General features: G+C 35.9%; 1 protein-coding gene and 1 long non-coding RNA gene across 4 annotated transcripts in view; both read right to left on the reverse strand.

Annotated features, from left to right (window-relative positions):
• The window catches only part of LOC138179003 (uncharacterized), a 201,149-nt gene that overhangs the window by 167,448 nt on the left and 6,469 nt on the right, over positions 1–27,232 (reverse strand). The window lies entirely within an intron of this gene.
• LOC138178918 (uncharacterized) lies at positions 5,670–12,158 on the reverse strand. Its single transcript, XR_011172860.1, has 3 exons — positions 11,455–12,158; positions 6,233–6,442; positions 5,670–6,172 (listed from the first exon to the last, which is right to left on the reverse strand). It is a non-coding gene; the product is annotated as an uncharacterized LOC138178918 (long non-coding RNA).

Raw genomic sequence — 27,232 nt, forward strand, 5'->3', positions numbered from 1 at the left:
AAAGTAGAAAATCTGTAGTCATGTATGACTTTTGCAAAAAGCTATTAATATAGTTTAATTTCTCTAAAAAGTATATTTCTCCGAAAGTGCCTGGATTTTTTTATCTAAAGTAGCTTCCAGGATATGAGCACTTTACGGAGTTACACTGAACTTTCATGATTATTCTCTCTCCTTTAAACTGAATCATCGCTACTAAAAAAATGTCTTGCATCTGTTAATGGTATCATCATTCTGTAAAAAGTTAATCAAAATCGGTGTTTTTTTATTGGACAATTTTCGTAGACCGCGGGGCCTCTCAAAACGAGGAGCCGGGTTCTAGCGAACGCGCTGAACCTGCCTTGCGCCGGCCCTGTCCTGTATCAACTTTCATCTCTGCAGTTACAGGTTAGCATCTTCGCCACGTGTCTCAGCACAAGCGTGCTTCGTCAACTGGTTTCTGCGACTATTTCTATATTCGCGACGAACGCCAGAGCACGTTCTGAGTATCTGAAAGAATCTGTAGCGGCACATGCGTCTTAGGACGTTTCGATTCGAAGACACCTCACGTACTTGTTTTGCCACAGAGGATTAACACTGAACGACGCACATAATATAACAAACAAAGTCTGGACAAAGCAATTTCGCTGCTACGTGCAACCTACAACCGGCGACAAGTTCGAACCTTTCGGTACGCTCCTCGACCAGTATAAATAGACGACCATGTCCTCCAGACACAGCGAATGAATATCAGTATCGAGTCAGTAAGTCAGTATAACGAATCAGTCTAACGAATCAGCATAACGATTAGTATCAGTAACGCAGCATTGCGCAATCACATAACGAATATTATCAAGCGAGCAATGCTGGCGATTAATTTTGTATTCTACAGTTTGAAATACCTGTAAATATAGTTAATTAAATCAACTCGTCTCGTTATTACTTTAACCAACACCACGTCACACCGTCTACCACAAATCGACCAGACATTTTCGGGATGCTGTCAGAGCATTCGGATGTTCGATTTCCGATGGCAACGATCGTCAAACGGCGAACAAGTGCTCTATAGTTTCGTTTTACTGGATTTTGCTAAAGTAAGCGGACTTGCTTTAAACGCAGCGTAACATAGATTGTTGTCTGCGAGCGAGAAATGGTACCACGCGAGTTGCATCCGTTTTAAATTCCATTAGCAGAAGGAACAAGCAGAAGGAAAATTCTCTGAAAGCTGGCGCGCAACTGGTACATTTGTCATTGTCGTCTGGGGGCCTAGTAGCTTCGCTGTCGCTGTAAATGTTTGTTCATGCTGGACAAACTAGGTCGAACGAGTAACAACGCCGTCGAAATTCTCCGCGGAATTACCAACTGTTCCGCTTTTTCTCCTTTTCCTACTTTTTTCTGCCGCCTGTACGAAGAAGCTTCGATGGACATCGTGACCGTGGTAGGGTAACGTGGACAAAGAGAATTCGGCCCATGTCGCGAGTTGGCTCCGTGCCGAGGAAACCGTGGAACGCGGCATACAATTTCGATCCAACGATCACGGCCAGAATGCATCACAGCGAGCACCGTGTGCAGCGCGTCGTTCCTCTACATCATACGTCGAGTTCCTGTGATAGGGGCGCGTTAGCCTCCGGATGATGAGATGCCGAGGGAAATACGGATTGATATTCGAATAAAATCCTCTCCGAAGATATCCGGACGTGTAATATTTCAGGGAAACTTTAAAGCACTCTGCGTCTTCCATATTTCTTACTTTCCTACCAGGTTTTTATTTTTTTGTTCTTTTTTATTTCTTTAGCGACACGTCGTACAAACAAGACAAATTTACGATCTCATGATTTACAGCAGGTATCTCTTTGTAGGATTTTACGTCATTGAGAAATGTTATTCTGTTTATGAAATTTGAAAAGAATCGATTAGAAAAAGAATTGGCTAAGAAGAAAGTAGGAAAAGTTCTGCGTCAATTTTGCAGCAGCTTCGTGTCCAATTTTGTTTAATTAGAAATAATATAACGAATTAATGAGATACTCTGTAGGTTTCTACATTGCTGAGAAATGCCATTTCATTTATGAAATTTCAGAAGAATCGATTAGAAAAAGAATTGGCTGAGAAGAAGGTAGGAAAAGTTCTGCGTCAACTTTGCAGCAGCTTCGTGTCCAATTTTGTTTAATTAGAAATAATATAACGAATTAATGAGATACTCTGTAGGTTTCTACATTGCTGAGAAATGCCATTTCATTTATGAAATTTCAAAAGAATCGATTAGAAAAAGAATTGGCTGAGAAGAAGGCAGGAAAAGTTCCGCGTAGATCTTGCAGCAGCTTCGTATCCAATTTTGTTTAATTAGAAATAATACAACGAATTAACGAGATCTTCTGTAGGTTTCTACATTGCTGAGAAATGTCATTCCATTTATGAAATTTGAAAAGAATCGATTAGAAAAAGAATTGGCTGAGAAGAAGGTAGGAAAAGTTCTGCGTCAATTTTGCAGCAGCTTCGTGTCCAATTTTGTTTAATTAGAAATAATACAACGAATTAACGAGATCTTCTGTAGGTTTCTACATTGCTGAGAAATGCCATTTCATTTATGAAATTTCAAAAGAATCGATTAGAAAAAGAATTGGCTGAGAAGAAGGTAGGAAAAGTTCTGCGTCAATTTTGCAGCAGCTTCGTGTCCAATTTTGTTTAATTAGAAATAATACAACGAATTAACGAGATCTTCTGTAGGTTTCTACATTGCTGAGAAATGCCATTTCATTTATGAAATTTCAAAAGAATCGATTAGAAAAAGAATTGGCTGAGAAGAATGTAGGAAAAGTTCTGCGTCAACTTTGCAGCAGCTTCGTGTCCAATTTTGTTTAATTAGAAATAATACAACGAATTAACGAGATCTTCTGTAGGTTTCTACATTGCTGAGAAATGCCATTTCATTTATGAAATTTCAAAAGAATCGATTAGAAAAAGAATTGGCTGAGAAGAATGTAGGAAAAGTTCTGCGTCAACTTTGCAGCAGCTTCGTGTCCAATTTTGTTTAATTAGAAATAATACAACGAATTAATGAGATACTCTGTAGGTTTCTACATTGCTGAGAAATGCCATTTCATTTATGAAATTTCAAAAGAATCGATTAGAAAAAGAATTGGCTGAGAAGAAGGTAGGAAAAGTTCTGCGTCAACTTTGCAGCAGCTTCGTGTCCAATTTTGTTTAATTAGAAATAATATAACGAATTAATGAGATACTCTGTAGGTTTCTACATTGCTGAGAAATGCCATTTCATTTATGAAATTTCAAAAGAATCGATTAGAAAAAGAATTGGCTGAGAAGAAGGCAGGAAAAGTTCCGCGTAGATCTTGCAGCAGCTTCGTATCCAATTTTGTTTAATTAGAAATAATACAACGAATTAACGAGATCTTCTGTAGGTTTCTACATTGCTGAGAAATGTCATTCCATTTATGAAATTTGAAAAGAATCGATTAGAAAAAGAATTGGCTGAGAAGAAGGTAGGAAAAGTTCTGCGTCAATTTTGCAGCAGCTTCGTGTCCAATTTTGTTTAATTAGAAATAATACAACGAATTAACGAGATCTTCTGTAGGTTTCTACATTGCTGAGAAATGCCATTTCATTTATGAAATTTCAAAAGAATCGATTAGAAAAAGAATTGGCTGAGAAGAAGGTAGGAAAAGTTCTGCGTCAATTTTGCAGCAGCTTCGTGTCCAATTTTGTTTAATTAGAAATAATACAACGAATTAACGAGATCTTCTGTAGGTTTCTACATTGCTGAGAAATGCCATTTCATTTATGAAATTTCAAAAGAATCGATTAGAAAAAGAATTGGCTGAGAAGAATGTAGGAAAAGTTCTGCGTCAACTTTGCAGCAGCTTCGTGTCCAATTTTGTTTAGTTAGAAATAATATAACGAATTAATGAGATCTTCTGTAGGTTTCTACATTGCTGAGAAATGTCATTCCATTTATGAAATTTCAAAAGAATCGATTAGAAAAAGAATTGGCTGAGAAGAAGGTAGGAAAAGTTCTGCGTCAATTTTGCAGCAGCTTCGTGTCCAATTTTGTTTAATTAGAAATAATATAACGAATTAATGAGATACTCCGTAGGTTTCTACATTGCTGAGAAATACCATTCCATCTACGAAACTTGAAAGCAATCGACCAATGGATTGAAGAAAAGATAGGAAAAATTCTGCGTAAAATTTATTATTTAATATAACGTATTAATAAAAAACAAGCGATTAAATTGAATTCATCTGGACCAACTTCGAGTGCGGAAATAGAGATGAATACACTTGACGATTTACAGAAGGTATTTCCCAGTAGATTTTCATATCGTTGAAAAGTGTCGTTCCATTTACGAAATTTGAAAGCAATCGATCAATGGATTGAGAAGAAGATGGGAAAAGTTCTGCGTCAATTTTGTAGCAGTTTCATGTTCAATAAACAATATAACGTATTAATAAAAAACAAGCGATTAAATCGAATTCATCTGGACCAACTTCGAGTGCAGAAAGCGAGATGAATACACTTGACGACTTACAGAAGGTATTTCCCTGTAGATTTTTATATCGTTGAAAAGTGTCGTTCCATTTACGAAATTTGAAAAGAATCGATCAATAAATTGAGAAGAAGGTAGGCAAAGTTCTGCGTAAATGTAAATTTTGTAGAAGATCCATATTCAATTTTGTTTCAAATGAAACAATAATTAGTCCATTTGTAAAATGCTTAAAAATATCGACCGATCAATTTGGATCAAAAAGATTGCAAAAGTTCGTTGTCCATATTCGACAATTCTCGCTAATTCACACATTTTGATCCATCATCGAACGTTTCAAGATCGATGAATAAATTCTATCGATCCGCAAAAAGGACTATAAGATAGCGTTACAACAAGATAACAAGACTATGCAACGGAATATTTTGTCCAAAAATCCAATTTCTTTTCTCTTTTAGGCAAACGCTCTAGTCGACTTTCCTGCAGTATCCTTGAACCCTTGCCTCGTTATTAAATAAGCAATTTTCAGCTAAAACATCAAAATGTAAAGTCACGCGAGGCACCGTGAATTATCTCGGATACTTCGTGTCTACTTGTATCGTCCGCAGGAAAATGCCGAGCAACGTAGATAATTTTACCTTCACTCGTTCCTATTTAGCGTTTCAAATTATTTTTATCAAGAAACAAAATGGTTTCCTTGATGACAATTATATACCAGAATCTCACAGTGCGGAGTCAGCGTATTATAAATTGACAAAATGTGGACATTAATTGCGTTATCTCGTGTTATCGCGAGACAGGGAAATTTCTTTCGCGGTTTAAATAGTCGAAGCTTATTTTTACGTATGAAAAATAACTGATATCTTTCAAGTTATCTTTCAATCTTATTTCCAAATTCATTTACTTATTTATTATTTATATCATATATCGTTCCTTAACAGTGACGGTGCCATAAATAAACAAAGTCGATTTTATTTTTCTGTATATCATAAACTTCATAGGTCACAGTTCTCTCAACGCAAAATAGCATATTTCTACCTTAATTTCACGTTAATTTTACACAACAGAATAGATAGAACGAAGAGACGAATAAAATGAAACAAGCACAAAATTATTTAATCTTCAAGTGTGTAATATTGAGTACAAATAACGAGATTTTGGAAAACTACAGGTGTTGTTAATTTTACACAGAATAAATAGAATAAAGAGACGAATAGAATAACAGAAGCACAAAATTATTTAATCTTCAAGTGTGTAATATTGAGTACAAATAACGAGATTTTGAAAAACTACAGGTGTCAAATAACGAAGAAACTTCTGTTCTTTCTCTTCTTGTTAGTAATAGTGTAGTAGTAATAGTAATGTCATAGTTGGTAAAGTAAAATACCACAAAGTAGAAGAGGAACATTCCATTCATCAAAATAATGAATTTCATATGCAATTACCGATCTGATCTGAATTGATCTCACCGATATCGTATTTTTATATCGATATTAACTGAAGCTGTAGTTATTCAAACACTGTTATTCTTCACTAAAGAAATTGTAATTAACCAGATTTTCTTCACGAAATGCGAATGAAATCGACGCCACGAACGCAGCGTGTGATGTTTTCTGAAATAGATCGTGGACCTCCCAGAAAGACATTTACGTATATAGATCGCCATAACGTGCCTCCATAAAATACTAAAGTCACGTCTAAAGAAGAAAACAACATCTTGAAATGTAAATATCTCTTTCTCCCTCTGATACACGTACCATAGCATAGGGATACTTCTATAAGAGTTGTTTAATTTCTGTCGAATTTTTATTCTGATTGTATTTAAAACATCTGCATGAGCAACGAGATACAAGTGGAAGAGTATCACGGACCAATAATCATAGCAGTCGTTTAGCTGACGCATATTATCTCGGATTAAAACGATTTCTAACTCAGCAAACGTAACTTTCATTTCCAAACGACATTTCCTAAAAACGGAATATTAGAGAAAGAATATTATAAAATGCGATATTACAAAGAACGTTGGAAGAAATGAACAATGCAGGGACGCAATTAGCAGTGAAACGAGAAACGCGAGTAGCATAATTACACAAACGATATACGATGTTTTTGCTTCTGGAATAAAGAAGTGGAAAAATTACGACATATTTTCATGAAACAAATTTAGACAGCTAAATTTTCAGAGAAATTAATTTCTCTTCGAAATCCATCAATGAGTCCAAATCGCTAGAAACGTGAAATCTGCACGGTATATTTCTTTTATGACGCAAACGTGGAATAAAAAATGATTTAAATTATTATTAAAATGATTATTATATAACAATATAATATAATATAATAATAATATTAAATTATTATTTAAATGATTTAAATAATACGCCCCCTAAAGGGGTAAAACTGGAGTAATAACTTTTTTTAAAACAGCTCATATCCCACGAGTAGCTGTAGTTGTGCGCTCATTAAAAATTCACTAGAAATCAGCACCAAAAATAAACAAACGCGTGTTTCAGCGTTTTTCGAAATTCAACCCTTAATGGGGACAAAAAAGGGGTAAGTTGCTTCGTCAAAGGAAAACCGTATCTCTATATCGGTTAAAGCTGGTGATTTAGGATGCGGCAAATAAGCTGGTCGTTAGAAATAAATAATCTCATGTTGGAGCGTTTTTCGAAATTCAAGTCCTAAAGGAGCGTTCAAACAGAGAGCAATAAACATAAATTCGAGGGTTGTGAGGACGAAGGCGCGGCCGGACAGCTAGTACATTTATGTTCCTCTTATTTTCTGTCTAGAAGTTGGAATAACAGCTGAGAAACCTGAAAAGAAAACAAAGAAATGTTGTTTACACTTCGTTAAACCTGAACGCTTCGAAGATGCGGGTTTCTTCCAAATCGATGCTTCTTTTTCGAATTTCGAAGCAGTTTGAACAAAGCGAAGACAAAGTGTATGCTTCTTGCAATTAATTCGAACAGTCAAAGTGCAATAATCTGTACTTTATTTTGAAAAATGCCTCAATTAGCTCGGTACTTTCACGATCGTTATCTTTAATTACACTGTTCAACAAATCTTATCTTGCAACTTTCATTAGACGTTCCTTCTAAACTTTTGCGAACTAAACGCGAATCTGTAAACCCTGTTTTTTGTTAGAAGCCACGCTTAACGAAAGAATTAGTTTTGAAAACAAAATTGTAAATTTTCAACTATGAAGATGTCTATGCTATGTCTGCTGTTATAGCAATAGCTGTAGTTGAGTTAAACGGTGTGAAAAAATCGATAATACAACTCACAACGGTGAAGATTCGGAATATATCGATGGACACACTGGAAGTTGGTCATTGGGATTGGACTACTTTCGAATGGATGGCTAAACATCAGCTGAAAATAGAAACGCACGGTGCAGAATATCTAATGAACCGTGAAACACAAAAGCGAGATTGCTCCTAATCTCAACCCGATCAGACGAACTGGGAATTTAACCGCTGCCAATCGCGTTTAGACGAACTAGCAAATTGGCAAGTTAATAATTGAAGCGGCCCTTTACTATTAGTGGAACGGCCACTAAATTTTAATTATCCTTTAAAATTGTAGTTAACAATATACGTAGATCTCTGATTGGTAGCTTGAAATTCAAATAACCGCAGAGGCAAACAATTTCCCAAATAAGGAAGTTTAATGTAATGAGTTTCAACAATTACAAATACTAATTTTCTATCTCCTCACTCTTTTGTCTTTGCCTTTGTATCCTATCGTTATTTTGTATCTGCATAACTCATTTGAATCCCAGCGCGAATTAATCCGCGCGCTGCGACTGTCTTCTATCACCAAGCGCGGATTATTAAGCGCGCCGCGACTGCTTTTTATTTCGCTAAGTATTCTTCAGATGTGAGAGATCACGTTTGACCCGTTTGTCAGCATCTCGCCTATATCAGTTTATTATTTTCTAAACAAGTCTTACTTTTGTTGTGAAAATCTTTTCAACTGTCACTATGGGTAAGTATTGTCAATTTTATTAAATTTAACAGATTCAAATTTTAAAAATATTCTAATTTTATAATGTAAACTGAAATTTATTTGCCCCAATGGATCTAAACGTACTGGAAGGGAAATGGTCTTTAAATGCCATATTTGCGATGTACCATTATGTATTGACCATTTTAAAGAATTCTACGAGAAATAATATGATTTACTTTCCATTTTAATCTAAATAATTTCTTTTTAAATTAATAACTTTTACTTTTTTCCTCTGTTATAAAGAATGTAAGATGCGATGTTTGCGAAGTAACATTGTTTACCAATCGTTTTGAACAGTAAATTTTCGATAAACTCCATGAAGAATTCGGATGTCATTTACTGCACCTACGACCTACCGCGCACGGTGATAAGTCGTCATTTGAACGCCACTGATGCCTTCAACTGTCTTCTTAAGTAGGGCCATGATGCAAATGGGAAAATTTTATATGTCGGAGATGAAAGGAAAGCCGAAGCCGTTCCTTGGAAATTTTGGGAACATCCTCTAGTACTCTAGCCTGGATTTTATCATAGCTGTAATTGTTCGAGATTTGTGATAGCGAGATTGGGTTCGAGGTGACAATTGGTCGCCGAACGTAGCCACGGTCACGGGATGTACGTTTTGCCTAACGGAGGTGTGGAGTGGTTGTATGGGTTTTCCGAGAAATGTGGTTGTGGCGGCATGCGGCCTCGGGAGCGGGCCTAGCCACGTGTGATGCTGCCTCGGAGGTGCGGATACAATGGGTCATACATTGTATTACTAATCAAACTCCAGGCAGAAGCTGCCTAACAACGGCGTTTGGAACTTTCTCGATGCTTCCAACGAGTGTGCCTAGCAACGGCGTTTGGAACCTTCTCGATGCTTCCAAACGAGTATAGAAAACAAATGCAAGCGTATAGCGAGAAAAATCTCCACGAGGCTGGCATTCCTGCGATTGCTTTTGGAGAGTGACACGTCGAATTTTCAACCATCGTATTTCTGTGCTTAAGATCAGTCTACGCTTAGTAAAGAGTTATCCCGTTGGCCGTGGATTCGTTTGAACTCAAAAATATTGTTAATAGCGTTCATTAAACTTATTGTTCGTAAATCATACTATTCATTAAACTTACTATTCGTTAAACTCATTATTTATTAGACTTATTATTTGTTAGACTTATTATTCGTTCAACTTATTATCCACTAACTTTATTATTCGTTAAGCTTATTATTCACTAGACTTATTATTTGTTAATCTTTGTAGTAGACTTGTGTATACGTGTAAATATAGTCTCGGTTGTGTAAAATAATTGTTAATTCACGTGAAGAGTTGTTGCGCGCCCAAAATTCCAACCATAACCCGACATATATTTAGATATATATTATCTTTCAAAAATCAATCTTTTCCTGTTGTTATATAACTATAATAATAATAATAATAATAATAATAAAGCACAAGATCATTCCAGATTCCTGTATCTGCAATTTTTTAAGGGGGTGTCCTGAATTAGAATGTTCTAAAACAGCGTCTTTTTGTGATTTTTTTTAGAAGGGAAAGAAAGAAATGAAGTTAATGAATTTTGAGGTATGGTTTTATATATATTTAACGAATACAAAAATATTTTTTTTAAAGTAAAAAAGAAAATTACAACAGATTTCTAAGCCTGTGTTTCATGGGCTGCAGTTTTCAGTCGACGTGAAAGATCCACCTCGTAATTCTTGACCGAAACAAAAAACAAAAAAAAAAAAATTAAATTATTATATATTTTTCTTCTCGATGAACTAAAAAGAAAAGGCAGAAAATAGTGTGAAATTAAAAATTTTAGCGGGTTTAAAGAAAAAATGTGCTTTATAAAAAGAAAAAATAAACTTTAAGGTGCTATAACAATTATTTAAATAAACTTTTTGACGAATTTTTTTAGTCATCGAGGAGAAAAATATATAATAATTTAATTCTTTTTTAGTTTTTTGTTTCGGTCAAGAATTACGACGTGGGTCTTTCACGCCGATTGAAAACTGCAGCCCATGAAATAGGCTTAGAAATCTGTTATAATTTTTTTTTTTTTAATTTTTTTGTATTCGTTAAATATATATAAAACCATATGTCAACATTCAATAACTTCATTTCTTTCTTTCTCTTCTAAAAAAAAATCACAAAAAGACGCTGTTTTAGAACATTCTAATTCAGGACACCCCTTAATCATATCCCATTGTATGAAAAATAAAACAGCGTTTGTAATGTACGTACATACGTAAGTATACTATCTGCCTTACTATACCTCGTTCGTATATCGCGTTGATTCAAATTTTAGCGCAACGGCTCCCGTTTCTACCAGTTGAACGTTAAACTCGACGATGTGTGTGATTGAAAGGACGGATGTTGGCAGCAGGACGCGGTTTGCCAAAGAAAAAGGAGACACGCGTCATGTGTTCCCTCGTGCGGACAGTTTTATAACAAAAGCCGCCTGGAAATCTGTATAAACCTCGCGTTTTCCACGATGAATCACGCCTCTGCGCTTACACGTGAACCAACCAACGGTAAGAATATAATATTCCATTAACAATCGTTTATTCGTCTTAACAATTCTAATCGCTTCATCAATCGTGGGGTTTCTTTGAGACTTAGCGACCACTGACCTCCACTTAGAATTTAAACGAAAATTAACTTCCCTTCGACGACTTCCTTCCACAAAATTTTGCAAATAACTGATTATCTTTGCTCTTTCGTAACCATGTGTTTATCGGTGAATATTTAGATCATTATTGTTTTATTATTATTATAATATTATATTATATATTGTTATTACTATTATTAGATTATACTAAAACATTATTGTTGCTAAGTATGTCAGCAGAGATTCAGTTTTCTCGTTACTCTCTCTCTCTCTCTTTTCTTTCTCTCGCTAAAATCTCTTCTCGAACATTTTCTTTTTATAAGCGCAAAGAGCAAACGTTTTATCCGCGCAGCGTTTTTCGCGATACTCGGCAAAGTATACGTACAGTTGACGTTAAGCGTGTAGAGCCGAACGTTTCGATAGACGAAACGGACAGACGTGTGCATTTGATGGAAATCGCAGTCTATTTTCGCTGGCGGCCACGGATTTGAAGCATGGACATGGAAATAAATTGCGTTCGATCGCGGCTAAATTTCATTTCGTACCATCGACACCAGATCCTTCGCAATTTCCGCCCTCTGTCCCCGGCATTTCGCGTAATTAACGGTAACAGCGGATATAAAAATTCAACTGCCTGAAACGCTGTCTGCGTTGTTGGGAATAAGCTCGAACGATAATTATTGGCGCGCATTCCGTGAATCGGTATAGAACTCTGGCTTAATTTTAGCGTTCGCTGGTATGTTGATTCTTGAAAATATTGGCGCCCACTCCTTGTTTCTTTCTCTCTCTTTCTCTCTTTCTCTTTCTCTCTCTTTTTCTCGAAACGCGTACCTTCGAATTCCAGCTAAACGTTAGACGGAGAGACGAGGATTTAGTTGAAGGAACCAAACGACACTTGCGAGCTTGTGTAACGTGATATTCAGAAGTTTTCCAAACTAATTGTCAGCCTACGCCGCTTCCAGCGAATACAGTCGTATGTTCGTGGCTACTTTTCGTTACTAATAAATTTCCTGCGACTATACTGCTCTTAGTGTGAATATCTAACTTTGATCGGAAACGTAGATTCGCCCCTTCGATTCTTAGAGCTGGAATCCTTGTGCGATATAAAATTCTGAAAATTTCTATCTTTCTCGATACAAAACTACAGCTTTCGTAGAATTCTTTTTTAAACATATGCGAGACATCTTTTGTTACTTGCAATAAGAATTGAACTAACATGGAAATATACGTGGAACACTCTTTGTAACTTAAAAAAGAAAATTAAATATGCGAGACATCTTTTGTTACTTGCAATAAGAATTGAACTAACATGGAAATATACGTGGAACACTCTTTGTAACTTAAAAAAGAAAATTAAATATGCGAGACATTTTTTGTAATTTCTAGTAAAAATTACAACTTTTGTAGAGTATTTGAATATTACCAAAAAAGGGTAAAAGTTAATCGTAAAAGTTGCAGAATTTTAGAAACGCTAGCTCGCCGGAGGAACATGAAAAACGCTAAGACTTTCAGGAAACATAAAAGACGATGGAAAAATTATATTTCATCAAGTATTTTTTTCTTCTTACATAAAGCTTTTCACTTTGTTTATAAAATCATTCGCGTCTTCTTTCCATAATTTTCAATTAATTCTTGAATGAGTGCTTTCTCCGTCCTTTTCTGTCGAAATCTTTTTCCCAGGTCACTCAGAGGCACTGCACTGTTGGTTGACAATCGTACGGATCAACTCGAACGAAGGAACACGTCGACATGGTCGTTTACTGATAGCCAAGCTTTCACCGGTTCAAAACGAAGGGTTCGGCGCCAGTCAGTACCCAGGCTTCGTAATTGATCCATTTGATGATTAGGTAAAAGAAGAGCAAGCGATTGATCGTGCAAACGATGTCGAAGATGTTGTTCTCGGCGGGCATACCGAACAGCAGGTTGCGAAGAGCAGGCGCCTCGACTAGCAACGCTTGCCTCCATATCTCGTGATCGAAAATCGTATCGTTCGTTTTGATCGTGATTTTCGTTTCGGCAATCTGGGTCCTGGGGATCGGCGTGTTATGGCAACTTTTCAGCTTCCGTATCCAACCGTCGACCGTCTCGAAAATCGAATGCACTTCGCCCATGATTATTCGCGGTCACGAAGCGATAATTCGTCGAAAAGCTATCATCGGCACAGCCGACGAATAACTGAATCCGTGTGGTTCATCGCTGCGCAGCGATCCCTCGTGCGAATGCCAACTTTGATGTACTTTCGGTTATCTAACCGTTCTACAAGCGTCATCGGTTAAAAGTGCCTGGCACATTGCGAAACATCGGTTGTATACATCGGTGCACGATACGGCGGATCCAACGTTCAATTAGCGTTAGAACGTTTGCTTACAAAGCGGCTGTCTGTTTTCATCGACTGAATGGCGAGGCTTATGGAGGATCGAAGCTGCGAGGGTACGATCGGTTCGATTAATTCTCCTAAATACGATCGTGCTAATACACCGCGCTTCGACTTTATCCTTCCTTTGTTGTTACGTAGACTGATACTATGGTTCGTGTACTCTTTGCTTAGGGGGTTTATTAGGACGTTGAAACAGCATAAGATATCGTGTAACTAAGATTAGAAGTTACTTCGCAGATATTAGGTTATCCGAAAAGTGTCTTTCTTTTACAGACACGTCTTTTACAACGATGCATTTTTACACAAACATGAAACCTAATCTGTCGAACGTTGTGATCTTTATATAGCGGCACTCGACTACAAAACTTTTCAATGGTTTCTGTCCCGTGTCTTGGTATACAAAGACCCTATCCTTGACCGAACGACGGCAGAGCTGTGGTTAGAGCAATCGGTACTTTTGCCTAACAATCGGTACTGTTGCCTAACACATATTATTAATCGGTACTTTTGCCTAACACATATTATCAAATTCATAGTTTATTGTGAATACCCAAATGTATTAATATGTATCTTGGTTGTAAATAAACGTTATTAAAAAAAAAAGCTGTGGTTAGAGCAGCTGATTACGAACGTTCAAGGCCAGGTTCGAATCCCGGCACTCACAGTCCGGCTGTTTACAAAATTCCTAACTGAGAAGATGGCAACCCTGATGAAGACAAAAATTTCATACACTAGCGGTACCTATCACGATCTATCCACCTCATTTATTTTGATAGAACAAAATGGATCATACGCAATTCGATAAAATAATATAAAACGGAAAATGTGCATCCAGTATCTCCTTACAAAACGAAAGAAACTTTTCGGACGACCTAATACGATGTCTTTCGACCGAAACATGTACACAGAAGTACGCACAAGCGAACGTGGAATTTAATTTCTCGAGTGACAGAAAATAAACCAATCTATAGATTTACGTATATGGAATAAAATAAAATAATAAAATATACGGCTGAGCGACAGGTCGTATTACACCAATTCGGCGTATGCTTCCAGTCGTGCACGCGTGCAGATACAAAGCACAGAGTAAGCGAGTCACGCGTGAATGTCACCGTATAGATTCATAAGATATGGGAGACATCGCTCGTTGATCGCTGTTACACTAACGTATTTCCTATTCGAATATGCGTGCGTTATTCTGCGTACGAGCATTATTTATATATTGCTGTGTGTTATTAGACAAGAACGCAAGAGATGTCTATGCAGCGTTCTCTTTCTATTCCTACGTCGCTTCTTCAGCTCGCTCGTTCATTCTATCTTTACATCTGTACGAACACACGAGCGAGCTTCCACGTCCTATTTACCTGTCTACTACAACGACACAGCGTTTTTCGTGCGCACCGGCGTTTTATCGAGTCATCGCGCCGTATCGCGTCGCTCCCTGTAATTCGCTAACATTGTCGTTCTGAGATTTTGACATTAACGAATTTACTTTGGGCGGTCGATCACCTGGCGAGGTTAATGCTCCGAAGACGTCAACAGTCGATGTCAGACTGGAGCAGAGTCAACCGGCTGCTTTGCAACAGCCAAAACATCCCGAGACACTGACTCGAATTGCCAACGATATTCGCAACAAGCATTCGATTTCGTACCTTAGAAACACGGACTATCAGTGGCTCGATGCGCGTTAAAAACTTCTCTTATCGCGTCGCCACGTTGGTCATATGACCGGCCATGGTTTCTCCTGTGACGCCACGGTGGTCATTGATGACCGGAGCGCCTGAACTTCTTACAGTTGCAAAAATTGAATAAAAATTGACAGTTAGGGCATTTTGAATATAATCGATAAATAGATGAAACTTTGAAATAGAAAGTGCCCCACTGAATAATCCAACATTTTTATTAGAACATCAGTAAAAAAAAATGAGAACAAATCTTGCATCTAACGATGCACTGTGTTAAAACACTTTAAACATAAATGTGGCTCATCAATACAATCTGGACAATAGGTGGTCACCTTTTTGGTCCGATTCTTAACAATTTTTGATCCTAACTGTTTAACATTTTTTTTGTAGCACTCTGCAAAATTTTCGTGCCAGATACGCTTGCCCTTCTTTCTTCTGGATTTCGTGTCGCAATCTTTGTCGAATAAGTGTATTTGATGGCTCTGGTGAATGGCACTGTGTAAGGTGCATTGCGAGTGCCATTCTAAAATCTGATACCTCGATTTTTGTTTTTGTTGCTTGTTTATAGAGTATCATCGCGTTTGAAATTGATGTATTCAACAATAACTCTAAAGCTAATTTTATACATCACTTGAGGGTTCTTCTATGTGGTGTAGAATATGCTATCATTTGATCTGATAAATCTACAGCACATTTTCCTCTGTTGTAATCTACTACTACCATTGGTTTATCACAAACATAATTTTCTTGCGGATCTCTACCATTTCAGCCGAATGTTTCGTCGAAATCATAAAAATAATCATAATACTGTTTACTAATATATTCTACACGTTTCAACAATATATTCTGGATGTTTTGTTTGTTTGGACGTTTGAATGATTTGTTGAAATAAACGAAGCCTTGTTATAATATGTCGCTATCAACTGTTATCAAGGCGCCACGGTGGTCACCCGCGACCACCAATAAGATAAACGGTCTATTGGGGAAGAATGTTGTTTTACATTATCAATTTATTATTATTTTGCTATTATATGCTTTGAATAATAAAAATACTCCCGTGGAGTCCTGAGCGAAGCATGTGATTTCGGCGTGGCAGTCAAAGTGTTAATGCGTGTTCACATGTGTATCTAATGTAATTGTAGTGACATGTCTGATGTGTAATCGAATGTAAGTTCACGTGAAATTGGGACTGTAATGAATAAGCGATATCGATGTGATTTAAGTTCGCTTCGGCAGTCCAATTTGCCGAAGTACTGTCACAGAACGGAAACGCGCGCCAGAGATACGCATAGTGTGCGTGGTTGCTGTATATACGTTTTCCTAAGCCTTAAATAACAATAATTCTTGTAAGAACCGTATATGAAATATCGTTTCACTGTCAATGTATTTAATAGATTTTTTAGCATGAAACAGTATACGATCGTTTGGATGTTTGAAATATATTGCGTGAAACGTTTTGATGTTGTTTCAACAATGAGTAACTTTAAGAAGTGATTAATCCAATATGTTAATAAAATCAACAGATAATGTCCTGCTGATAACGAAAATATATTATTGACTACAGATGGCACTTGTATATGCATCATTTGGATGCCGGACCCAGGAGTCGTAGCGTGGTCGCCGCCTATAAGCGGCGCTCGAAGCGAAAGAGTTAAACGTTGAAATATCGAACTTCTATTGGCTCCTCTACCTTCCGCCGTGAGTTATAAGATAATACGCATTTTCCTTAATTTTAAAAGTCTCAAATTTCAGCGCAATATTTTCGCAAAGAGTACGTAGAGACGCATCGATGGATGGATGAGTGGATCGAATATATTAGCTACGTAAACTGCGTGTTTACCTCGCGTAGAGAAACACGGAAACTTCGTATGGATGTCATGAATACATTTGCGAAAGACTTCTCGTAACGAATTCCATTGAACAGTTTGCACGTGCATATCGTAGGAGGAACAAGCGATCGGTCGAATCGCAGGAAAAAACACTTTTTTAGAAATGACAGAAACATCTGTCATTGATTTAAATCGCCGGTAAATAGATACTAATTTGCTCCGTTTATTTCCAACAACTACGTTGTTTGCTGAAACTTCGGACTCCATCCGATATAACCTTGTGTGCATCAGCATCGTTGATCGTCGATCGACGAACGCTGATTCATTCACTATCGTTCATTTTCATTTAACAATATTCTGATACATTGATATTGTAATATATTACATGACTATTGTACAAATATTATACTATGCTGAATATGTACTTTATAAAGTGTAAGCATTCTTGACTATTTTTCCTCATTTTACGTATGTAAGAGGAGCTTGAGATGGGTATAATTAAAATTAATTATACTGATCGAGGTACTCGGAAGAAAAATGATATCGCGTGTAGTCATAAAGTCACCTCATTGTGGAAACTCAAAAGAGACTTTTCTAGACAAACGCGGATCATTTTTACGAAAAAGTATATTCGTACAATTTTTCCATGCAGCCTTCCAATTAATTCGTATTGTGATAATAAAGGAATAAATATTCATTTTCTAAATATAATTTTCCATGGATTATAACGTCTAATATATATTAACGATACAATTAATCACTTTTATATTAAATTTTATGTTTTTATATACCATAATCAACTGTAAAAGAATTTACATATAAACAGTACTTTATAACGAGGCATATGCTTTGAAACATTTGACACTGAAGATCTTGTCTAAAAATATACCCGCCAAATTAGTATGCTTTTCTAATAAAACCAAACACATGAAAACTGTATAACTATGCGAAACACATACATAATTTATGCTACAGAAAAATCTCGTCGTAATAATATTTTTATCACGGACGATTCGATAATTTAGCCACGATTGTATTACTGAAATGAAAATCCTTCTCTGTCGTAAATCTTTCTCCAAAAGATGTAATACTCTAAGACAATTACTTTTAATACATCCAGATTTCCTCTTCATAGATACTACATAGAAGATGAAGAACCATCGTAGACCCTTAAATAATGCGATAAAAGGGAGGATAAAGCTACCTTATTCTCAAAACATTAAGAGAATCGTTTTCTTACTTGCCGAGGAAAAGCTTTCCCGATAGAGGTCTTATTTCAAAGTAACGACAAGACCGAACCGATGACCCATTTTCACCTGTCTTAAATCAGTTCGGTTCGAGCATAGCCGTTATAATTGAGGTCGATAAGAGCTTCTCCAACGAAAGATCTATAAAAGCGGTATTATGTACTTACAAGAAGAGCTACTACCCAACATTTTCTAATATTTCTCCAATATAGCGTGTCTCATAAGTAATACACAAATGCAAAGTATTTTTAGCAGAATAAAGGACGCAGATATGTTAAGGAAGTAATTAAAGTTTAAACTGTTTCACTTCGGACACGATTCCAGTTTACGTGAATTTAATATTGTTTTCCTCGTAGTTACGAAATGGAACTTATTTGTATTATACTTTTCCATCGCTATGTTATATTTTGCAGTGAATTTATACGAACACTTGAGTATCGAACATGGCATGAATTAAGTACCTTTTGAAAATACTGACAAAGAAACTTTGCATCTGTGCATTGTTAACGATATACAGGGTGGTTGGTAACTGGTGGTACAAGCGGAAAGGGGGTGATTCTACGCGAAAAAATAAGTCGAAAATATAGCATAAAAATTTTTCGTTTGAGGCTTTGTTTTCGAGAAAATCGACTTTGAATTTTCGCTCGGTACGCGTGCGGTACGTTATAACGGATCTCACTGTAGATCGCTGTCTCAATGGAAAAATTAAAAAAAAAAAAAAATAAAAAAAAAGGAATTTTACCCTGTATATATGAGGTGGTAGTTGGTGAAGGTGCCCATAAGAGATACTCTTGATGTTCAACAAAAAAGGTTTATTAAACTATTAACAATCAACAGTCAACAATTTACGATCAACAATTAACGATTAACGATTAACTATCAACAACAATTAACGATTAACGATTAACAATCAAAAGTTAATAATCACGTATCTCGATTTGTGTTTGCTTCGCTTTGATGCTAAACCTTTCGCACTTTCGAATATTCGGCGAAAGAACCGTAGGGATATCGATGGTACATTAGGCATGTCGGCCTTACGCTTTGAAAGTATAGCGCTTTGTGTCGCGTGGTCGAGTGTCGCCACATATACAACGTGAAAATGGAATGAAAATTATGCTGAAATATAACAAGGTTAGCCTTTGATAGATGTAAGAATGCTGACATTTAAATCGGTAACAGTATTTTCATGGATAGAGAAAATTAAAGTAAGCCTTGCGTGAGAAAATTTCTGCATAATTCTTTGTTTAAAACTTCATACTGTTTTATCAGTCGTTGTTATCTTTCACGATGAAACGCAAACGTAGGTAATAGGATTAAATCATTCGATTAACGGGTTCTTACAAAAAAGAGAAAAAAACAGATAGAGGACATGAAATCGTTTTTCTCTGACGTAGCAAAGGATGTTAATAAAAGATCAACATTAGGTTAGGCGAAGCGATGAAACATCTTGAAACTTGATTCCTTCTATTTTCCTTAACACAAAGACGAACATAGTGATTCACTCTTTGAAGAAATTTTAATTTAAGTGCTGACTGCGCGCTTCTGAAAATTCAACCACTTGGTTAATCACTCGAGTTCTGCCTGCCCAAAAATAAAATCTTTTTAATTAGAAAAAAAAATACTACGTGAAACATATAAAAGGACAAACGTATAAACGCAACTAAAAAGTGAATTACTTGGAAGGTTTCTATCTGTAAAAAATGTGTGGCATGAAATTATGAGTTTTTAATAGGTTTATTAATTATAACTTTTTATTTTCCGCTTTTATTACGTTTTTCACATTTCAATAAAACTCCAAAAGTTTTCAATATAACGCAAACTGCTACAAATATCACATTACTAACTCGATACTAAACTTTCCAACTAGACTTTTAAATCAATTTATTAATCTGGATTTCGGCATTGCTTTCATCGTACTGAACTCTTCCTAACTGCAAGTGTAATTCGTTTAATAGCTTTTACGTTAGCCGCGAGCCGTGTTTCACTTTTTTTTCGCACAAGAGCCCACCTTTTGCTCACCAACTCAAATTTTCCGACAGCGTTTGGAGACTGTTAAATGACACGAACGAGAGCAGACAGCTGCTTGGTTAATTAAAATTCCTACCACATGTACAACTTTTGTTTGCGTATCAAACAATAAAGCATTGTCGTGCAAGCGTTAATGAAAGCACGAGGATATTGTGTGCTGAAGGAAAGACCTTTTAATAAAACTTTACCGATAAAGGTGCTAAGATATGGCGCTGTAGAAAATATTTTTTAATAAGAAATTACAAAGATACAAACCACATGACTCTTGTGGCATACGAAAGTATGCGTTTGTGCACTTATCATAGAAGACATTTATGACCGCATTACGCGTATTATACGAAAAGTTTTTCAAATTTCGTTGTAAAATTTGGTCTATCCACGTATAGAAGTTATAACTTACTTACTGCAGTACAAAATTAGTATACAGCTTGAACATACGTAATATATTTATGAGAAGTTTCTGTAAGTGTTGTAATACTCAGTCGAATTACTGTAAAGTGCAAACTGACGGATAAATCGTTTAGGTCATTGAACCGGGTCATTCCTATAAATAAAAGGGCCAACAGGGCGCATCTAGTCTCTCGAATGTTCCTAAAATAGCGAGAATGTCGTCGGGACAAAATGGAACGTCTTTTGACTCGTCGTTGCGAGTTGCAGAAAAGAATCTCGTACAAAGATTATTTAAATTCGTTCCTCTAATAATTTAGATCCTATTGATAAAAATCAGTTTATGATATCGTAACGTTTAATTTACAATCTTTTTTAATTCAAATTATTAAATTCTGTTTTTTAACACTGTGGTTATAAAAGAGAATTTCGAGGATTAATTTGATCATCTTTTCTCTCCATTTATCTCTTTTATCTAAATCTTGTAATTTTGTGAAGTTCGAAGAAATTTAAGTACGAAATGTATACAATTTTAATTATGAAGGATAATATTAATTACAGTATTAATTGTGAAAGAGAGAATAAGACAGATGTTTAATCGTAAAGAGCGTCGTTTTTCAAAAATAGAAATCTTTTTAGTGTCTGTGATTTGTATGTTTAAGCAGACTCTGAGAAAACAGCGCGTAATTTATCTTATTTATATTTTCCAATAATATTGAATTTGCGCTATTTTTATGTATTATTTCCATACATGAAAGGTGAGTATCAGCAATGCTGAGAATATTTTTCCTTATCGTCGGTCAACACTGATTGCAAAATTAAACAAAAATAGTTAAATGATAATTATATTCAATATTATATAATGATTATATAAAATATAAAATAAGTACAATAGATGATATTATATAATATTTTATATTGAATATAATATTGAATACAGTTATTTTTTAATTATAATTCTCTGTTTAATTTTGCAATTACCGTTAACTGATGATTATATAAAATATTATACAACAATATTATCACGTTTTAAAACTATAGACTTATGTCAATGGCTACTTACCTAAAACCTGGTATCTTTTCCTTATTTCTACTGATGCTCTAGGCCTAAACCACATTACATTAACAAATTTCTTTAGATATACATCAGTATAACATCAGTTCTTGATCTTATTCAAACCAGCAGGACATTAGTTACGCGACTAATGCCCCAATGTCAACTCTGTCACCTTCATTTCTGCCTGGATAAAGTACACCAACTATTTTCCTTCTTAAATGTTCCCTATGATCACCATTTCTGAGGAATTCCATTCTTCTTCCCTCGCTCTACACGGTTCGGCCGTGGGCAATCACTTAAAAGTTTAAAGTTCTCTATTTCTTTGCGTATTACACAGTCGACGAAATTCAGTCATTTAATTTCAGTGTATTTGCACCATCACATCGACCCACGTCTCGTGCCTTGCGGGCTGATCTTAATTGAGCTATAACTCTGTTACACACAATTTAGAAATAATTAAACAGAAATATCATTATTTAATCGAATCTATGCTTCTGGTACGCAATTTTTGCCAAAGTTTAATCGACTATAGCATGGAAAATTGCCAGCAACTATACTAAAACAGTACGGCTGCTAAATATTCCTAAATACCTATTGACAGGAGAAAAAGTTTGGCCGAGAACTACTAGCCCGGTTTTCTCTTCCACAACCAAACAAATATATTCAGCATATGTTCTCGATGGGAACTGGTTTCTAAAGCTTGTCAAAGCGATCTTTGGCTCGCATCCGATCTTTTTTCAGTAAATTGTCCTCTTACGCCCGCGTTCAATCTGCAGGGTCCAGGCCTTGACCTTAACTTTTAAAATTACTCCCACGTAGGGAGAATTGCACGTTTTAAGCCTTTGAAAGAGGTGGCTGTAGCATGTGTTCATACGTGTATAACCCTTAGTCGTTGCCTCTGTGAATAAAGCTCGCTCTAAATACAACAACGCTGGTTCAGGGCTGCGAACGAAATATTTGTTACCTCAAGGTTATCAAATGATATCAGCAGACATGGTCAAGGATGATCCAGGGAAGAAATATCTGGCCTGACTCGTCACACGTAAGAGATACGATTCTAAGTCAGTACATATCCTGGCTTTCGTTATCGAGGCTTCATCGAATCCTTAGTCACGCTTATCAAATTTAATTGATGAATAACGACGTTGCGTGAAAGTTCAACAGGTTACGACAGGTGCGATGGAGAAGTTTACCGAGCACGAACGCACCAGTCATTGAACGTTTTTTCGGATTTAAATGTTGTATCGTTGAAATGAAAAATTAATTTTATTAGTTGTATACTCGTGTATTCGTTTCTGTTAATAAAATAGCTTTCGTGCTGTATCGCAATCAACAAGAAAATGCGGGTATTTTAAAAGAGTAATTTGTTGGCGAACATTTTTGCATATCTATATTCTTAAATCTCTCTCTTCCTAATTGTCGATCTGCTTATCTATGTTCTTAAAGGAGGAATTAAGATATTATTGCATGGTAGATAATCAGAGTAAATTTGCAACAGCTAGAATTTCGGTAAAAATGAATTTTTCGAAATATCAGCTACTTACGTCTTGATTGCACTTAATTAAGCATTTAATTAAGCACGTCTCGAAGGGGTAAGGGGTTAGACAATAAAAGAGAGGTGATTTTGTATTTAGATAATTAAAGGAAACCAAAAACCCGGCCTGTTATTTTCTGCAAGTAAAGTTTGACGACGAAAATGAGAATTATTTGATTTATCAAAGGTCTAATTTATTAAATTAAACTACTAAATTAAATTACTTTATCAAAATATTAAACTCTGCATCGTATTATTTGTTTCAACGTCATAAATAAATCAATATTACACCACGTATTGTATACTTAAATTTTAAACGTTGCAAACATTCTGTAACTCTCGTTTCTCATTTATCGTCCTGCTCCATTTAACAACCAATACGCGAATTAAAAAGTGAACTTGCAATCCCCTAAACCGAATGCTTCATTATTAGGCAGTTAGTTGGAACTCATTACGACATCATTACTTATATATTGCCGTATTCCGATGTTTACTTAAATTAAAGCAATATACTTAAATCAAGTAAGTTACGTATTTTTAGAAATTAAAATTCGCTTCTCGAAATTGTCCTTTTCCCAAATGATTATAAGAAAGATAAGAAGAGAGAGGAGAATAAATTAACCCTTTGTACTCCTATGTCGAGTCCCACTCGACATTCCTTCAATCCCACCTTTTTTTGTGAAACGTGCGAAAGAAAACCAGGATTGCATCCTGGAAATTGTTTCAAGATATATCATACACTTAAAAATTACAAAATACAACAATAGTGTGAATAAAACTGGTGTTTAAGTGAATTTGTTTCTTCCTCTATTTCTTTAAATTGTCTTATTTTTTAGTTAAAGTAAATTTTAAATAGAACACTTAAAAGCGTTGGCACCTGCTGGTATCGAAATTGAAATAAAATTCCAAGTGCAAAGGGTTAATATTTCGCTGCAAGAAGAATCTACCTAACGTTCGCATGTTAGAATTTCGTTTCTGCTAATGGATTTCGGCTTTATCCTTATCAGCAAAATTAAATGGTTACTCGATTCGCTTAATGAAAATGAAACGCGGGAAACGCAGCGTTTACAAGCCAACCGGAATCCATCGATGCGTTTCATTGCGATATCGCAATTAATTGCTATCGCAAAGCGTACTCATGGGATCAAGTAAAGTTAGCACGAGCCGAAATCGATGCATACGATTCTCTTTAATTGGATGCAACGATAACCTAGCGAAGCAACCGAGGAAAGACGAAGAGCGAGAACTGAAAAGGGTTGACTTCACCTACTCGTCCACGCATTTCCTTCCTTCAAGCAATCGTATCCGATTCTCCGGAGATTGTGAGGTGACGAGGAAGGGAGATAGAGGATCTCCTGTTTTCAGTGATGGCCTTAAATTGCCAATAAGAAGCTTCTGTAAGTACGCTGGCGTACAAAATTAAATCGCTAAATCTTCGGCGAAAAATTGCCGATGTTCGAACTGTCGTAACTTAGCGTAGAAATGTCGTACAACGATCCACCTGAGCTCGTTTTTACCCTCAGCCATCCTTCATTTTCATAATTCGATGCGTCACTCGTGTACGAGATTGACACGATGGTGGAGGATCAATAAAATGGAAAGACGAATAAATAATTTCGCTCTTCGTCACAAGCATTCGCACCAATTTGCCTAAAAAGGTATCGCATTTCATCCGCACGTGAAAGTCAAAAGTTGCGAAAAAATTGCTGCATGAATGGTGAAGTAACGTAATCTTTCAGTGGAAAAGTGTGTGAAATTGACACGGGGGTGGAGGTCAGAGCATGAAACCTGGATTTTCACAGTTCTGAGTTGATATTTCTCAAAGATGTTTTTACATCATACAGCGTGTGGGAAGATGAAAGTGCATTTGCTTTTCAAGAATTTTACGAACTCAAGCGTCTCTACGGATATCGGAAGAGAAGAAATAGAAGAAATAGGGAAACTTAAACGCCACACATTCGAACGAACTATGAGCAGTTCGAGGAGCGAACAAATTTTTCCCAAATAAAATCAAACATTGACCGAACACTTCCTTAAAATCATTTCTCTTGGTTATCGGTGAAATCCATAGGAATTTTCATTCGTAATTAAATGCTTTTCTGACTCTTGTGACTCTTGTTTTAGCGTTTGTAGGACTATCGAATCATCGAAATATCGAAATAAGAACAATAGAACCTCCGTTATGTGAACGTTCTATTATGAACGTTCTGTTATTTAAACGTCCTATTGCATATAAACCGTATACAGGGTGCCCCCCAGCAACTGGAACAAGCCATAGTGGGTGGAAGGTAGTAGGTAGAAGGTAGAAAAAATTTCATTAGGAAAAATTAATTGTTATGGTTTCCTGTGTTGGCATGTAAAGTGAAGGCAGATAAAAGATTTCTATTTTTTCTACTATTTCTCTATTCTTTAAATGGAATTACACATTGTTCTGTAGCGACACACGAGTCAACGGAAGAGTCGAATCGGGGAGACTCATATTGTTGTGCCTTGGAGTGCCAACGTTGTTTTGGTTTGGTAGGTTCAAAGGTAAACAAACTCCGGACAAAACATTATCGCCGTTATTTGTAATCGCGAACCGGAGTTACATTTGAGCTTTTTATAATATCACCGGTCGATACAAATAGACGAACATGCTCTCTAGGACAATGATTATAGCGAGTCATACAGTCGAATAGCGAGCGTAGAGTTGAACAGTAGCATTGAGCGAGCAACGATTACGACCGACATATACTGTCTCTGTACTTGTATTTAAAGTAATTTTAATATACACTGACTATTACAATTTTATCACTGGTCTCTTTAATAAACCAACACTTATAATAATCCACCTCAGTTCTATACACCATTCGATGCATTTTTTGATTCTCTACAAAGAAGCATCGAGGTGCTTGGGTCGAAAAATAATTAGTTTGAAATATATTTCGACTTCAATTTTATAAAACTTATCGTACAAAAGACTGGGAAAGGAAATATAACGCAATGTGCTTCTATGTTCGTTTTCCTTGACCTTCGTACACTCAATTCAACGAAATTATCATTGAAATATCTCTTGAACTTGACATTTTCAGACACAAGTACCTAATACTTTCTTACAGGGAATTAAGAAATGCATCGAATGGTGTATAGAAACACACATAGTTTCATTTAAAATTACATTACATTACTCAGTCACATATGCACTGAGATCTCTCTAAATGAAAATATGAAAAGAATCGAAATAGCTTATTAAGTTTCCCTCGTGAAGTCAAATGATTTTCATCTCAAACATTTTCTCGCACTTCTGATATTTACAGAAATAAATCACGTATAGACATTTAAAACGGATATACTGTATAATAATGACAGTTAACATTTAATAATAACTAATACAAGTATAATAAAAATAAGAATATATTGTTATTATTGTTGTTATTATTATTATTCATAATCTTTGTCTTTCGGCTCATGGCGGTTTCCAGTTCACATTCGCTCTCATTTTCCTTATTTCTTAAATCTATCCCTCAAATCTATTATTCTTTGTACAATTCACATCCTTAACTACTACACTGTTTAATTAATTAATTAACTTAATTACTCGTTCATAATACTCTTAACTCCTAACAGACTTTCCTCTGCTTCTTGGCCTCCCACACCCACAACTTTTTGATTTTTGTTTCCACCTTCTATTTCTCCTCTTTTCTCGCCCCAACTCGCTCGTTTTGCTTCCACTATTCTTTTCATGTTTGCTATCCTGCTTGTATCGTGCACCAACACCTCCCTTGTTTATTTGTTGCATTTAATTTCCTCGCATCGTTCCGCTATATATTTCATATACTCCCTTTCAACTCAGCATGTTTTGCATCTCCTGCTATTCTCCTCTGTCAAGTGTTTGTTCGCCAGTGTTTATTTCCCACTCTGAATCTGGCTATTAATTTGCTCTCCTTTTTTTCTTCTTTTCCTCTTATGTTTGATGAATTTACGTACAATCTTATGTATTTGTAGTACTCCTTATAATTTGGCTCCTGTATGCCCCTCTC

This window comes from Bombus flavifrons, chromosome 4 (genome assembly GCF_040668555.2).
Source record: "Bombus flavifrons isolate JBK064 chromosome 4, iyBomFlav1_principal, whole genome shotgun sequence".
Classification (NCBI taxonomy): Eukaryota; Metazoa; Arthropoda; class Insecta; order Hymenoptera; family Apidae; genus Bombus; species Bombus flavifrons.